This window comes from Myotis yumanensis, unplaced genomic scaffold, assembly GCF_028538775.1.
Source record: "Myotis yumanensis isolate MYYU_CA2020_CCGP unplaced genomic scaffold, mMyoYum1.0.hap1 SCAF_6, whole genome shotgun sequence".
In the NCBI taxonomy this organism is placed as follows: Eukaryota; Metazoa; Chordata; class Mammalia; order Chiroptera; family Vespertilionidae; genus Myotis; species Myotis yumanensis.
The window spans coordinates 57,672,647-57,690,502 of record NW_027223757.1 but is presented as its reverse complement, the minus strand read 5'-3'; positions in this window follow the sequence as shown (position 1 = coordinate 57,690,502).

Here is a 17,856-nt window from a genome sequence, read left to right as displayed (position 1 = left end):
GTGGGTTTATTGATAATGGGCCAGGAATCGTTCCCAGATGGAATCATGGAATTGAGTCAAACACGACTTCTCCATTGAAGTAATTTATAGCCTGAATGTGTGTATTTATTCAACATATATAATTTAGCCCTTTTATCTACCTAAAATAGTTCTAACCTCGATGGATACCTCAGAAAATATAATGGGGGTGGAGTGGGAAACCCCTGCTCTGTGGAGCTCATTTTCCAGGGGGAGTAACAGAAAATAAAGCTGAAAATATTAGATGTGAAAAAAATGAAACAATAAAGCAGGATAAGGGATGAGGTAAAGAAAGAGTCAAGTATAAGTGCTAGCCATATGATTATTTGGAGAAGAGGGTTTCAGGGAAAGAAAAATGCAAGTGCAAGTGCCCAGAGCCTGGAATTTGCCTGGGGAGTTCAAGGAAGAGCAAGCAGCCAGCCAGAGAGGCTGGTGTGGAGGTTGTATGAGACGAGGATGAAGTGAAGTCAGAAAAGTGACAGAGGCTATTTGCTGTGGGGCCTTGTCAGGACTGAATGAGCTGGGGAGCCAGTGAAGGGTTTTGAGTGGAGGATTGATGAGATCTGACTTTCCTTTGAAATGAATCACTGTGGGTACTGTGATGAGGATTGACTAAAAAGAGCAAATATGGAAGGAGGAGACCAGATAGGCTATTGCAAGATTCCAGCTGAGATATGGCTGTCTGCAGAAGATGTTCTGAAAGCAGAAGAAAAAGGGTGTATGACTTTCTGAAAGAGTGCAGGGAAGGCTTTGTACAGATTTTGTGTCCTCTAAGCCTTCAAATAATGAGTCTGAGTGAACCATGAGGAAAGGAGGAAAAGGCATTCCTCAAAAAGAGAAAAATGAACAGAATATGAGCCACCAGGGGCATTTGGGAGTGATTGGCTGTGTATGAGGATACGGGACACATGACATGGATAATGGAATTGGGGCTCAGGATAGAGAATGAAGAGCCTTGTGTATCATGCTGAGTAGCTGGACTTCATCATAAAAGCAATAAAGGAATATCAAAGGAATTTAGGTAATTTGGAGACAATGTGGAAGACAGGTGAGGATGAGGAGCAGTTGCAGGCAGACACAAATTAGTTCTGGCCACAGTCACCATCTAGTGAACATAAATACATATTTGCAATTATGGCAAGAGCTATAACAATAGTGGGTACAGAATATAATGGGATGAGGGAAGAGGAAAAAATTTAAGATAAATAGAAGCACCAAGAATGGCTTCATTGAAGAAGTAATCATTAAACTGAATCTTGAGAAATTAGTAAATTGTTTTCAGTCATACATGATGAAAAGGAATTTCAGGCAGGGTGAGCATCAGAGACACAGAGACCTGAAATAACATGAAAATTTAGAGATTGTAAAAGGTGATTGGTGCATAGGACATAAGGAGAGGAAGGGAGATGAGAGCAGGCGGCAAGGGCAATAATTCTACGGAATTTGGACATGGTTAGAGTTATGCAGGCAGTGGGGATCCAATGAAAGATATTAAGTGTGGTTATACTGTGCTTTATAAAACCGTGTGTCTGTGCTCAGGAAGAAATAGAATTTGGTGAGTCTAGAGCAACGGTTCTCAACCTGTGGGTCGCGACCCCTTTGGGGGTCAAATGACCCTTTCACAGGGGCCGCCTAAGACCATCGGAAAACACATATATAATTACATATTGTTTTTGTGATTAATCACTATGCTTTAATTATGTTCAATTTGTAACAATGAAATTGGGGTCACCACAACATGAGGAACTGTATTAAAGGGTCCTGACATTAGGAAGGTTGAGAACCACTGGTCTAGAGGGAGAAAGATTGGACAGCAGACTATTGAAATAATTTAGGACAGAAATAAAGGATTGTATTATACCAGGAGTCATTGTATAGAGGATGAATTAAAGAAGCATTTCTGAGACTAAATGAATCACATTTGGGGATAAATTATATGTAGAAAAGTAAGAGAGAGGAAGGAATTTAAATGGCACAAAAGTTTCTGTCTTGGGCCACTAGATTGATGGCTGTACACTCTTTAACATAAGAAGTGATGTAAAAGGAACAGGTTAGAGCAGTGGTTCTCAACCTTCCTAATGCTGTGACCCTTTATACAGTTCCTTATGTTGTGGTGACTCCCAACCATAAAATTATTTTTGTTGCTACTTCATAACTGTAATTTTGCTACTGTTATGAATCGTAATGTAAATATCTGATATGCAGGATGTATTTTCATTGTTACAAATTGAACATAATTAACGCATAGTGATTAATCACAAAACAATATGTAATTATATATGTGTTTTCCGATGGTCTTAGGCGACCCCTGTGAAAGGGTCGTTCGACCCCCCAAAGGGGTCGCGACCCACAGGTTGAGAACCGCTGGGTTAGAGGATGCGTGTGGGGAAGAATCTATTTGGTTCTACTAATTTTTATACAAACCTCCTGGATTGAAATGTTTCATAAACAAATGAAAAGATGTATAAGAAAAGCCCAGTTCTTGGCACAAAACAGGCACTCAATATATATTTTCTCAATTTTGAGATGCAACATTTTAAGTAATGAAATTAGGTTAGTTTAATTTGCCTGCTTGCAATGTGTTTCAACTTTTCAAAGAAAACTCTTAAAATTATATTACATACTATTCATGCATTGGATAATACTTTCAGTCTCCTGTGCATTGGATAATACTTTCAGTCCAGCTGCCAAGTGTTAAATTCTATGCTACACAGCATACCTGTGGCCCAGACTAAAATCAACAGTGTGATAAAAGAAAAAATGGCTCTGAATTATCTTCCTGATAGAATCCCTATTATGTTGCCATTTTCCTTTGGCACAATTTTAAAAGGCTTACTTTCACTTCATTTTGTTAAATGTTTAACTACTATCTTCAAATGAGAGCATCTTTAATTTGGATGTAATCGTGAAAAATACCTTACATAAAAGAGAGATGTGGTGATTAAAAAAAATCCATTCAACCATTGGCTTGGGAAATAAAGAGGTGTAATTTATCTGTTCTCAATACTTTATTATGGTTCTAATAATGTTGCAGAGCTACTTTGCAAGGTGAATGGAAAAAAGGATTTATACTTAGCTTTTTATTAGAATAAAATATAATTCTGTTTAGTTCATTTAGTAATCATTGTATAATTGACTAATCCAACAAATTAAATAATTTACGGTGCTTTTTTAAAGTTATATTAAAAGAAACTCCATGAAAATTTTCAGTATAAATGAAAGCATTTTCAAACAAGAAATTCCATACTCTTTGAGCTAGGAAAAACATGTTGGTATTTCTTGCTTATCATAAAAAAGACTCATGACACTGACAAATTTTGACGATCTTACTTGGCAGAGGAGAATTAATGAAAGGATTTCATGAATTCTGTATGAGTTTACATTATAAATTTATAGAATATAAAGTGTTCCTCTTCCCATTTACAAATTGAATTATTGCTTTGATATCAAATGTATCATTAAATAATGTAACCATAATTATAGTACAAATAATTACATGTGTGAGTATGAGTTCCCTTTCAAAGGAAGGAAATTGTACATACTTGAGGATAGTTAATTCTTATGTATACAATTTGTGCATCTCTTTTAGTGTGTTTATCTAGAAAGAAAGTTATATTTTTAGATTATGTATAAGATTCTTAGTCTGTTGTATATTTCTCCCTAATACTAATAATCATGAAACACTTGAGAGAGAAAAGCCTCATTATTAATAGCAGCATAATTTTCTAATATAACATTTAAGATGGGCCATTTATTTCATTGATTCAAAAATCCCACATCATGGTAATATCATTGACCCTATTTTATAGTCAAGAAAAGTGAGACTTAGAAAAAAATACTTTGCCCCAACATCACATATCAATAATTGGCAGGATGATTATCTTGGCTGCAGGCATCTACATTAATTGAGAGTTTAAATCTTAATATCTGTTCTCTAACCCAAATGTACTGAGAAAATAAAATGTTGATGCAGGGTGGTCATGCTTCTAATCTTGCAACAGTAGGCTGTGCTCTTTGTGTTATGCCACAGGAACAAGAATGACCTCTCAGTGACCCATGCAGTTTCAGCCTAATTTCTGCTGGCCATTAGCCATCCAAGCATCAGACTTGGAGGTGGTGTCAGCAACATTGGAACAGCATTATTTGTGATTTGGGGAAAATAACAATGAATAAGACGTCAGAGTCTCTGAGTTCTACTCCTGATTCTGTCACATGACCTTGGTTCGCTTTAGAGGAGTCAGAACAGCTTGATGCTCTGGGTCTCTCCTCAGCTGTGACATGAAGAGTGGACAGAAAATCTCTAAAGTCTCCACCCAGCCTTAATGTTTTTCTTTGTTCAGATCTAATTAGTCAGCCCAGGATTTGATGCATGTCTTTGGCTTTATTCTTGGAATAAGTAGAGAACTTCCACACATTGAGTGGTTGGCAAAGTAAAGAAAGACAATGGTATGTTCTATGGGTTATAATAGATGTTAAATGATACCAAAAAAAAATGGGTTGGTTTTAAAATCACAACCTTGGGTCAGAATTTAGATGGTGAATAATTGCAAACAAATTAACTTTGTTCATAATATCATCTTGGTTAGTACCTGCATACAGCCTCATATCATCTGTAAAGCCTATGGGCCAAGGGTCATGCCCACCATCACAACCACTGCTAGAAATATCCCAACACAGTCATGCAAGACCGAAAGTAATATGTTGTGGCTGTTGGTCAAGCCTGGACACAATATCTTGTGTTCGAATGTGCCCTGGTAGAGAATCTAAGCAAAACATTGAAGAAGAGGCCCATTTCTTGAGTGCATGGGTCACTTAGCTCAGATTCAGAAACTCAGAGCTCTTAATTCCATTCTGTGATGTTTGACTTCAGCTAAATATCTTGACAATGTTCTTATAGTTCTTTACAGAAAACAGGCACTAGTTCATGTAATATCATAGGGAAATTTTTCTGAGACAATAGGCATATTATTAATGTATTACAGGAAATGTCAATAATTGTAAAATGTCTAATATCAGCTATTCAGTTGTATTTAGGGTTGTTTATTTGAAACTTTAAAGAAAAATAATACTTTCAAGTCTCAATCAGATGAGCATACCAAAGCAACTATAAGCAGACAGGATTTCTTGACTATAGAGAAGCAGAAATTAATCTTTTTGAGAGGAATGTAAGGAATGATATTCAAGAATTGAGCCAGATGCAGTTTTAAAAGGACTAGCTCTTTATCTTATGAGTTATTCTTAACAAATACTTAGTGAAATGTTCCTTATGCTCTCTGAGGACTGTTTTTAATAGAATATACACTCCCACCATCTAGATGTCCTCAAAAGTTATGACCCTACCATCTTGATGTCCAATTTAGTAGGAAAACTATCAGTTAACTGTTTTGTTCAGGGATTCTGGAAATAGGGTTGACAATAGTTTCATATGTAGGTGAACAAATAAATCACTATTTCAGAAATGCTATTGGTTTGGGGGGGAAAGCTTGAAAAAAATCAATAGTTTTAAGAACATTCTCCGAAGGACTCTATACTATTCATGAAATAGTAAACACTAGAGTGACAAAGCAATAGGTTAATGCTTAGTTTTTGAGGTCCTACAGGCAAAACATCATTCTACGCTGCTTCCTAATAAATAAAACATGATTCCATTTTAGTGCTTTCACTGTCTCTAGTATCAATTCTAAACTTTCAAATTAAAATCATGGCATGCATTCAATTATCAGACTGCTAAAACTCTGTCATCCGAAACCCTCCATACAACTTAATTTTTTTCTGTTATTGTTCTTGTTAAACAGGGAAGCACAATAGTGATCCAAGCCAACATTCTCATCTCACATTTCCTTGTCCTTTTGATTGCCAAAGATCTTAACTTCTCTTCCATTTTACCAACCCATGCAGGATTTTTCACAGAAGTGCTGTGGACACTTCATGCAGGAGCACTCCACGGCTGCTAAATGCTAATCACAGCCCCACAGCCACAACTACAATTGCCCCACACATTGCTCAACACAGTAGTTGAGAACCACTCTACCTTATTTCTTGTAAGGCCCCAACTTAGATGCAAAGTTATCTTCTCTAAATTTTTCTTCTTTTCTCGTTCTTCTATTAATGAAATTCACTATGATTTTGCCACACTCTGCAGGTAAGTCGGTTCGTTCCTTCTCTCCCTTTTTTTTCTCTCCCTTTCTCTCTCTCTCCTTTCCTTACACCCCCCCCCCCCCGTTTCTCTCTCTCTCTCTTTTTCTTTATTCTTTTCTCTAGTCCCTAAGCCAATTGAGAACAAAACCTGTGTTGTTTACTTTTGTGTCTGCAGCACACACCAAAGTGTGTTTAATAAACGTTGTTGAATTAAATTGTTCTGCTTTTACAGAGGACTGCAGACTTTTCCAACTCAGAAGCATTTTATCATGCCAGTTGGCATCCATCTAATTGTAACTACTAAGCCAAACCTGGCTGGCAGCATAGTCATTTAGGGAGCTTTGAAAACTACAGGTTCAAGGGCCCCTTTCCAGAGTCTGCCTCAGAGAAGCCTGAGACATGGTCCTTTAAAGAAGTTCTACAACAATGCCAATCCTCTCCTAAATCACAGCTTTTAGTAGAACCCCTTAAATTTCTTTGTACTATGAAGAAAATAGGGAGATACTCCTTAGAAATATATCAGATGCTCTTCTATTTCATTGGACAGCCTATAGGAAAGTGTAAATAACTTGAAAAGCATTTATAAAATAAGTGCATTGAACTATCATATATTTTTTTTCTACACCAAATAACAAAGTATACTAAACAGGTGCTATCAAGAGAGAAGCTTAGACTTGGCTGGGTTAGATCCCCTGTCAGGGCACATATAAGAAGCAACCAATGAATGCATAAATAAGTGGAACAACAAATAGATCTCTCTCTCTCTCCTCTTTCTCTGTCTATCTCTCTCCCCCCAGCCCCTTGCTCTTCTCTTTATAAATCAATCAATCCATCAATAAAAGACAGAAGCTTAAATTATTCAAGAATATGGGGAAAATGCTTGGTAAAGATAAAAATTCTAAAATATATTTCTCCTTTTTGTGAAGATGTTTAAAATAAACACATTTCTAATAATTCAGAAATTCAGATGCTTGGCAACCAGTTCCACCTATGTTTATGTTTGAAATATTACTTTTCACAGCCATTTATATATTTTTCTTCTTACCTTGCCAAATAGATTTCAAATTCCATTGTGGGTCATGGAATTTCAATTTGGGCCTGGACTGTTAGAAATCTGAGTCACACTTCTTCTGTTCCTCGGTGGATGATCTATATATTCCTCTGTCAAAATACCTCTAGGGTAATCATGGTTATTTCTAATTATGTTTTATTTTATAATTAAATCTTTATTGTTGAAAATATTATATATGTCCCTCTTCTTTCCCCATTGACCCCTTCTAGCCCACTCTTGTCCCCTGCTCCAGGCCTTCACCACCCTATTGTCTGTGTCCATGGATTACGCATATATGCATACAAGTTCTTTGGTTGATCTCTTTCCACCCACCCACCCATCCACCCACCTCTGCCTTCCCTCTAAGATTCCATAGTCTGCTCCATGCTTTTATGTCTCTGGATCCATTTTATTCATCAGTTTATTTTGTTCATTAGACTCCACATATGAGTGAGATTATAAATACAGGGTAAATGGTAGAATAAAGCAAAATGCTGCCTGAATTTTGTTGAGAAGTGACCCAAACTCAGATACCAGGTACTGACATCCTTAAACCTGGAACAGAGTATATGATTTGGATTTAAGAAGATTCTCTCCCTCCTTTTCTTCCAGCTGAAACCTAAATCTGATCCTTTTACCACCTTTGGGCCAGGTCATATGGGACAGGAAATGAAGAGATTAAAATGTCGGGTTCACTAATGAGAAATTACCTTGCCTTCCCCTGGGTGGAAGACATCTTCCACTCACAACCACAGTTGTTAGAGGGAAGGAGGAAGAAGTTAATTGGTGATCTGGTGATTAGCTGGGCTTCTTTGCAATTTAAATGAAGGGAGAGGATAAAGCCAAAAAACAAATAAACCCAAAAAAGTAAATAGTCAAGCTCCTTCCAAATCAAGAGAAGATATTACCATAAAGGAGAACTAGGCAGGGTGCGCATGAACTTTAATGACACCACCTTTCTGGGGAAGTAGAAGGTGGAAAGCAGAAGGATAAAGACCTCCTCTGGGGTGAGGAGAGAAGCCTCTACTCCACTCTCTTCAAAAAGCCTAAGGCTACAATGTGCTGAGGCCCCACTAAATAACAGTCACTTTTCATACTCTGCGTATGTAGAAATAAACAAAGACTACTTATTCACAGCATGTTACAGCAAGGGAGTCAGCCACCACCCCTTGCACTTAGGCAAGATTTGAAGGCAGGCAGAGGAGTGGAAGATCTTCATCGTAGAAAACAGGGGAGGCTTCAGGTGTGCCAGATTGGAGGCTCTTGGCCTGAGGAGCAATAGGTGGGCTAACTACCCCTCTGTGCTTGTTTAGGAGTGCATATTTGTTTATCTCTGGTAGGCCCTAAACCGGAAGTGGGGAAAAAATTAGGAAGATGTTCATTATTAATAAAGTCTTGACTTTTTTGGTCTCATTGTTATAGAAGTTATTGTTTGGTTTCCTGAATTATTACTAGAGATAGCAGGCTGACTCCCTACATGTCTGACTCAGCAGGCTGATTCCTGGGATTTTTTTTTCAAAGATAAAGGGTTGGCTTCCTGGGCAGGTTGCTGCAGTTGATGATTCAGTTCTATTTTTATATATGGTTGGCCATTATCTGTATATTCGGTCTTCACTTACAATCTTGCTATCACTCAAAGAGTAATCCATGAACCAGCAGTGTTAGGAGTCAATTGTGAGCTTGTTAAAAATGAAGAGTATCAAGTCCCTCCCCACATCTTCAGGATCAGAACCTAGCAAGTGATTCTTATGCAAATAAATGCTTGAAAAACTTTAGGCCATAATTCCCCCTCATTGTATCATAGGCAGGCACCATCTCCACTTTAATTAAAAGGAAATAAAAGTTTAAAGGGGTTTAGTAACTGGCACAGGCATGTCTAGGAGGTGACCAAGCTACGGCATGAACCCAGTTGACTTCCAACTCTGCCTTTTGTACTCAACCTGAATGTAATCACTAACTCTTGCCGACAAAGAGAGGACTAATAAGTGCCATGGGATAGCACAGCACTGTGTGCCAGGTGGGGCTGCAAGATAAATTCTTCTAACAGGAAGTCCTGGGCAATTAAATGCAGCGTCAGTGCAGACTTTGATAACTCTCATTCAGGGACATCAAAGTTAGTGAGCATTGGGTACTCAAGGCAGGGGCATTCCTACTACTATTGGGGAAGCCTCAGAGGATCATCATTGGAACAGAGACTGTTGAGCTTTGACATGGAACTTTTCTTCTTTTACATAGGAAACAAATGGGATTGTGAATCTATAATTATTATTCTTAAACAGGCATAATCCCTTCAGAGAAAAAAATAATTTTATAGATCACAATAAAGGTAGAATGTGCAATGTACACAAGATTCCTGAACTCCTTCTCTGTCTGAAAATAATGTTTTTACCTTTTAACTAACTCTGTTTTAAGGCATAGAGAAGGACTTGCCCTCGATATTCCAAAGAGTTAGAAAGTTGTAATTTAATGTCACCATTGAAACTGTCTCAAATACAATTAGAAGGCTTTAAAAAAGTGTGTCTTCAAGAAACCACAGTTTGTGCATCCAGTGAGGGATGAACACATTGTCTTACCTCTGAAACAGTGACTCCATCATACCAAGAATCTTGATTGTGGATTGTAGGCAGACCCTTCTAGGTTCCCAGTGGCCAGGTGAATTACAGCAGCACCTGGAAAAAAAAACACAGGTGGGAGTTAAAAGTTAACTAACAGCCCTACTGATTTGGCTCAGTGGATAGAATGTCAACCTGTGGACTAAAGGGTTCCGGGTTCAATTCCAGTCAAGGGCACATGCCCGGGTTGCAAGCTTGATCCCAGGTAGGGTGCATGCAGAAGGCAACTGGTCAATGATTCTCTCTCATTATTGATGTTTCTATCTCTCCCTCTTCCTTCCTCTCTGAAATCAATAAAAATATATTTTATAAAAAGTTAATTAACAAAGATATCATTCAAAGTTTAAAATAAAAGTAGGAGCCATTGTACTTAAGTTTCTCTCTTTTTTAATGTTGACTCCCTGGTAAACATTTTATTTGTTAATTTTTTTTATTGATTTCAGAGAGGAAGGGAGAGGGAAAGAGAGATAGAAACATCAATGATGAGAGAGAATCATTGATCGGCTGCCTCTTGCACTCCCGCCTCCCCCCCCCCCCCCCCCCGCCCCCACTACAGCCTGCAACCCCTGCATATGCCCTGATCAGGAATTGGTCCGTGACCTCTTGTTTCATAGGTCAACACTCAACCACTGAATCACACTGGCTAGGCTTAATTTTCATTCTTAATTCTGTCTCTCTTTGCCTATGTTCTACCTATAATGAGCCAATAAATGCAATCAATTGATACATTTTTTTGGATAAAGTATTACATATTTCATATAAAAAATGTATAATCAGCTCAGCTGGTATGGCTCAATAGTGGAGCATCATCCCATGGACCAAGAGGTACTGGGTTTGATTCCCAGACACATGCCCAGGTTGTGGGCTCTATCCCCAGTGTGGGGCATGCAGGAGGCAGTCAATCGATGTGTCTCTCTCATCGATATTTCTATCTCTCTCTCCCCGTTTCCCTTCCACTCTATCTAAAAATCAATAAAAACGTATTTTAAAAACTGTGTAATTAAAAAAGATTTTTTCTTTAACATTTTCTGTAACCACATTTGGGAAAAAAATTAACACCTTTATCTATTCATTTTTTTCCAGTGCATTTATAACCTTTTACCTGATGACAACCCTTTGAACAGGATTTATAAAGACTACAAAAATAAATAATGTAAACAGAGAGTGATCATAAAATTCATCAGATGATGGCATATATCAAATGTTTAAATTTTTTACTACAAACCACAATCAAAGATACTTTATTTTTTAAATTTATTTATTGATTTATTAGAGAGAGAAACATCGATTTGTTTTATTTCTGCATTCATTGGTTGCTTCTTGTATGTGCCCTGACTGGGGATTGTAATCTTTGCATATTGGGACGATGCTCTAACCCAACTGAGCTCCTGGCCAGGGCCTAATCAAAGATACTTTAAATATTTTTTTAAACTTCAGTAGAGGAAAAAAATCCGATTTTGGATAAATAAAGATCCAGTTGAACTTAGCTGAATTGTCCATTTAATAAAAACAACACACAGTCTATTGAGTAAACTTTCAAAATAAAATTGAAATACAGCATAACAAATATACCAGTCTTAAGTAATAATCTATCAGTAAGAGTTAAAACAAAAGCAAGGAGGAATATATGCATTTTCCCCCCTTGAATCAGGTTTTAGGCTTTCATTCTTTTTCCATGAAACATGCTGTCTTACCCTTTATGTATAGGAAAAGACATTAAGATAAAAGGAACCATTTCACTTCCTTTGAGACGCAAGATATTCCATGGGACATTGTATTCAGGTTCAGTTTTTATCTGTACAGTAGGCTCAATACTGTTAAGTCATGAAAACTTTGGGTGTTATTTTTCAGCTTATAGAGATAACACACCTAAAGGCAAACAGAATAGCAAAAAATTCTATTGGTCATGTCTTTCAAATGTCTACTAGAGCTGGTTCATGGAATCCCAGTCCTAAATGTAACTTAGTTTGAAAGCAACAAATCAATGTGGCAGCTAAAAACAAATGAGTCCCCTTAAATTCTAACTCATTGTCTCACACAAAAATACTGCATGTATTCTTTAAAAATTGTAAATGCGTCCAAAACATTATAATCCTTCTTATATAAGATATACTATTTTGTCTTTCACATTTTTTTTTCTAAAAATTAAACATACATATGAACAAGACTATTGGTGAAATATTTTCCCAAAGAAGACAGAACAGTAATGAAATTGTAATATGGAGAGCCAGCGAGAAAAGACTTAGATTCTGGGATCTCAAATAAGAACAAGCAAAAGTTATGGCCACACTCATTTCCAATTGGAAATGCTTTATTATTAATGGGAAGGAAAGTGATTATAAATATAGCACAGACATCATTCAACATTAAGATCCCCAAAATGACAGAAAGTATTTTAATTACAAACTCAGTATGCATTGCTTACATTCATTAAAGAAGCCAAAGTACAATTTTATTTTTACTTTATGAATTTTCCTTTTGCTAGTCAAGCCCAGAGAAAGCATCATATTTCCACTTTGACTGCAAATTCAGTCGTGCTGAGGGATACTTAATAGGTGCTTGTGGTGGTTTCAGGGTAAATTCAAAAAAAGTTGAAGACTTGGATGAGTCACAAAGCCAACATCTTTAAGTACAATGGAAAACGCTTTACATGTGGTGCACATTTTCCCGATTGTGAGGATAGATAGACGAAAGTTCAAGAACATAGAAAATGAATGGATATAATGTTGGTTCAGAATTTTTTAAAAAAATATTTTTATTGATTTCAGAAAGAGGAAGGGAGAGAGAGAGAGAGATAGAAACATCAATGATGAGAGAGAATCATAGATCTGATGCCTCCTGCACACTACTGGGGATCGAGCCCACAACCTAGGCATGTGCCCTGACTGGGAATTGAACTGTGACGTCCTGGTTCATGGGTCAATGCTTAACCACTGAGCAACACTGGCTGGGCCCTTATCCAGCATTCAAAATAATGTGTAGTCCTCTAAGTAATAGATATATAGTAAACTTGGATAAAAAATTATGATAAGATCTATTTCTTGGTTTAATTTAGAAAATACATGTTTTACAAAGGAATAAATACAAAGAAATGGTGGTATTTCTTTCTAACCTAGAATAAGAGTTAGAAAGTGCTAATGTTTCAGGATCATTATTTCTTTACCATAATACAATATTAATAAAAATAATATCAATAATTACAATAACAAGATGGGAGAGGCATTGGGGAATCATTGAAAGAACACAGCAATGGGAGTCAGTCAATGTAAGTTCTAGTTACTTCTCTGTCAGTAGATTGTGGAATGACCTAGAACGAGTCACTTCTCTGGGTCTTATTTTCTTTTCTATCTTCTGATATGGAGGAAAAATAATGCTTTCCAACCAAATTCTACATAACTCTAAGATTTAATGTAGATGCTTTATGCAAAGCCACCAACACACACACACACACACACACACACACACACACACCTACATATATAATAGCTGAAAAGAAAATCAAAGCAACATGCCTAAGTATGTATTTTTCTAGTTGTAATATGCCAGAGCCAATCAAGGCATTGATTAGTACTGTTGCATTATCTTTCTTTATATTGATCTCAAGAGAAAGCATGGACTGCCATTTCAATTTGATCAAAAAATATCCTGAGATTTTTCAGGAATTTGGCTTTAAATATTTGTTCCTACATATACTTTTATAATGGACAAGTGAAAAGAAATTGTGATGATTACAATATTTATTTTATCAAATTGTTTCTTTGTTTTTATTGACTTTACAATAAATTTTAGACATTGAGTTTATAAAAGAGTGATACTAATAATGTTACTCTTTTTGTTTTATACATTAAAATTCTATGGAAAATTTTATGCAACTAAGGATGAATATTTTTTAAGCTTGACTATCTTGAATAAATTATTCTATAAATTCTTTTTTACCGCTAATCTTGACTAATTTTAAATAACTGGCCAAAGAAGAATTCTAAAAGTTATCTTAAATTAGACACAGAAAAGACAGCATTTCTAGAGAAATGTCATTGTAATCCTGGGAAAGTCCTGACAATAATCAAAGTATTTATTGATAAAGAATACTTTTGAATCCATCATGACTTCAGTTCACTCAAATAAATACTGTTCATTCCAAATGGAGCTAGTCTCTTCTTCTAAGTGGAAACAGAGAAGAGCTGACTGGAAGTTAGTCTCCTTTGGGAAGAAACATGTCCATAATGCTGAGGATATTAGTGGGCTCCTTTAGAACAGCAGAAGCTGGCAAAGACTTCCCTAGGCTGTCGTTTCACAGGGGAGAAATGATGTGACCTTTGCCTCCTTTAGCTCAATGAAATAACCATGATTCATTTGCCTAAGGTTCTCCTTTTAGTCATATTAATAATTCTGTCTGTTAAGTAGGCAAATTATCATAAAATGGGAGATGAGATTTAAGGTAGAACAGAATTAGAAGTGAGGGGATGGATAATGAAAATAACTTTTCTGGGTTGTTTTGTTTGTTTTTAAAGAAAAACTGGGGAATAAAATAACAGCAGTGTAAATAACAAGTTACCAGGTTAATACTTAATTCTGTATTGTACTGGTCCTAGAAATATGTGAATGAAACAGTTGTTTGTCTTACCTTTCCTAAACATTTCATTTTATTCTTTTGGTATTTCATCATTTGTAAGTGTTTCTCTTGCTAATCCATTCTGGGTCTGTCCATCTATTGCTTTTGGAATACTACCTCCTCTTCAAAGCTGAGTTCAAATGTTGCTTCCCCCATTAGGGTCCTTTTGATTCTCCCAGTGATCTACTTTTTACCTCTTTTATAAAACCAATCAAAACTCTAATAGTGATATTAATATAACTTTAATGTTTTATAATATTGTTGTTATTTTAAGACAAAAATAGAGGTGCTTTTTAAAAGAAGCTAACACTTTATTTTATCTTAAAAGATGAGCAACCATAATATACTGAAAGGAAAAGAACTAAAAATGCATTCAACCATTCCAAAGGAAGGAACTTTACAAACAGAATGAAAGAGAATGAATTAAGCCAAAGAACTATCTGATAAGCCAAGTTTTAAAAGTTAAGATTCAATAAAGTTGTAAAATGACCATCATACCCGAAAGAATAGATGGTGAAGAGTATTTCAGCAGGTCTCCCACAAGGAGTAGGGAGCTGTGGGCTCTTGTGGAAAAGTGGTGACTGCAGTTGGCACATCTACTGCAGGCACTGTGCATGTTTCTCCTGTAAGTAGACTAAGAACTCCTCCAGGGCACTGAGCACTATAGCAATCATACCCAGTACAGCACAAGGGAGAAATGAATGGATGAGGCAATGATGGAAGTGCTCATTATTCTCAGTATTTTACTTTAGACAGAGTCGTAAGTTTCTAATTCTCACTTTGAGCTGTTTAATGAAATACTCTATTTTTAAAAGTTATTTATGCCATGTCTGATCCGAAACACACCTTCATATCTGTCACCCTGTAAACAGCTTTATAAGAAGTTGTTTTTCTGGTTTCCCTGGGATTAAGGCCTGAGGATGATTTCTGTCTCTAATCCATTCCTGTAAATATGAAACTGCAGTCAAGCATTGCAAACTTGTCTCTCTGAGAGCAGGTGGAGGCAAAATAAACCCGATGAACTTCAGGCTTCTTTTATTCGGTCTGTTTTGTTTGTTTCCTGGTATCCAGATTACCTTGAGTGACATGATTCAGGCCGAAGTTCTCATATAATTTTCCTCTCAGACTTGAAAGCAAGAGCATAGCAACATGAAGAAAAAGTAGTTATTGACTGTAATTCTATCAACAGCTTTCTCGTTTACATGTAAATGGGAAAAAAAGGAGCAAATTACCTTTGTGATCTTCCATTATTAAATGTAGCTATTGCAGTAAAAATTGAGAGGAGGCGAGTAAGCACCTCACCAAAATCTACAGAGGCAATCAGTGCAGAAAAGCTGTGTCAAACATTATGTCTTAATATCATCTGTTTCCTAAGCTCACTGGTAGCAGTGGAGCAGTATGTCACTTGAATAGCAATGTGTGCCCTTGTCTTGGTAAAGCTAGTAGTGCGATAGCAAGAATAATGGCCTGACATTCTGGCTCATAGATGTTAACTCCTAAGCAAACTGTGCAGGCCATCCTGCTGTAAATTATTTCATAAATGTTTGACACTCAACCCCTGAGCAAACTCTGTGACCTTATCCTACTGGATTATTTTTTATTGAAGTTTGGAATTCAACACTATTCTACCTTTTTTCCTACTTTCCCCTATTTCCCAGTATTTAATAATTTATTTTACTTATAGTAGTCCACAAAACATATTTCAAATGCTTAAATAAACACCCCATACATGGACATACACACACACATACACATTCACATTGACATTTGCCATATACCCCTTTGCCCTAGTGACTGGTTCTCAATTCCAACCTGAAAAATATAAAGAGAAAGGATTTTTGTCTAAGCCAGTAATTGTTTTCAATGTGAGGTCTACAAACTATGTGACTAGGCTTCACCTGGGATGCTTATTAAAAAGACAGATTACCTATGCCCAATCCTTGATTCACTGAATTAAAATTACTGGAGGTGAGACTGAGAAATCTGCAATTTTTAAATAAGTCAGTTTCTTTCAATGATTCTTCCATGAATTACATTTTGAGAGTCTCTAAAAGATATAAACATAAAATCTTAATTTTCTAAGTTTTCTGTTATGCCTCTTTATTTTTATAGGTTCATTTCTATTTTTTGAAATATTTATTGTTAAAAGTATTACATATGTCCCCTTCCCCCACCCCCATTGACCCCTTCTAAACCACTACTGCCCTTGCCCCAGGCCTTCAGCTCCCTATTGTCTGTGTCCTTGTGTTATGCATATATGCATACAAGTTCTTTGGTTGATCTCTTCTCACGCACCCACAAACCCCCACCTTCCCTCTAAGATTGACAGTCTGTTCTCCTGTTATGCCTCTTTATGAAACTAACCAAGGTCACCCAAGCAGCATCAAGTCTCACACCTCCACCCACCCCCACACCAATCTTGTTGTTATGACTATTGGAAGATGCACTTTTACCTGACTCTGTAGCCAGAGGCCATTGAGAGCAAAAGCCCCACCTAGTCACTGGAACAACAGATCATAAGTGCCTCACAAGCTGTTGGATCAGCAGGTATTCATTCACTCTATTAACCCACTTCAGATGATCAGATTACACTTGCATGACTCCTATAAAGTGAGGCAGAAGTGGAAAGCTGAGAAGTCCTGTTAAACCATGGAGAGTATCAACTGCACCTCCCAAGTCAACATGTTACACTTTTCATTAAAAGATATGGTTCTACTCTTGTTTAAATGACAGGCATTGAGCCTGGCCTGCCAGACTCAGTGGTTGAGTGTGGACCTATGAACCAGGGGGTCAAGGTTTGATTCCCATTCAAAACACATGCCCAGGTTGTGGGCTCGATCCCCAGTAGAGGGCGCTCCCCAGTAGAGGGCATGAAGAAAGCAGGAAATTAATTATTCTCTCCCATCATTGATGTTTCTATCTCTCTTTCCCTCTCCCTCCCTCTCTGAAACCAATAAAAATATATTTAAAAACAAACAAATAAATAAATAAATAAATGACAGGCCTTTGAGATTATTGGTCATGCTTTCATTACACTCAGTAAAAGGAAAGATAAACATATTCTAGTGGGTGGAAGAAAATTACCAAAATAATAAGATAAAATGAGCAGGACTTAAGGGAAAAAGGCCATGATTTTTAATAGAAACCACTTAAGGCTTAAAGGATTCATTATGTTAGCTGTTTATTCAATTTTAGAACATTATAGTTGAATCTCTTAGGTAATTAAATGAATTTCTTCACTGACTTCTACCCTCTCTTTGAAGATGTCAGGATTCATGAAGCTCAAATAAAAAAAGCATCCTATTCCACTACTTTGATTATTTTTGCTGAAAAGTTTTTCCTTAGGTTGAGCCAAATTCTTCCACTTTCTAAGTCCTGCAGCTGGTTCTGGATCGGCTCTCTGGTGCCCCATTACCAAGGCCAGG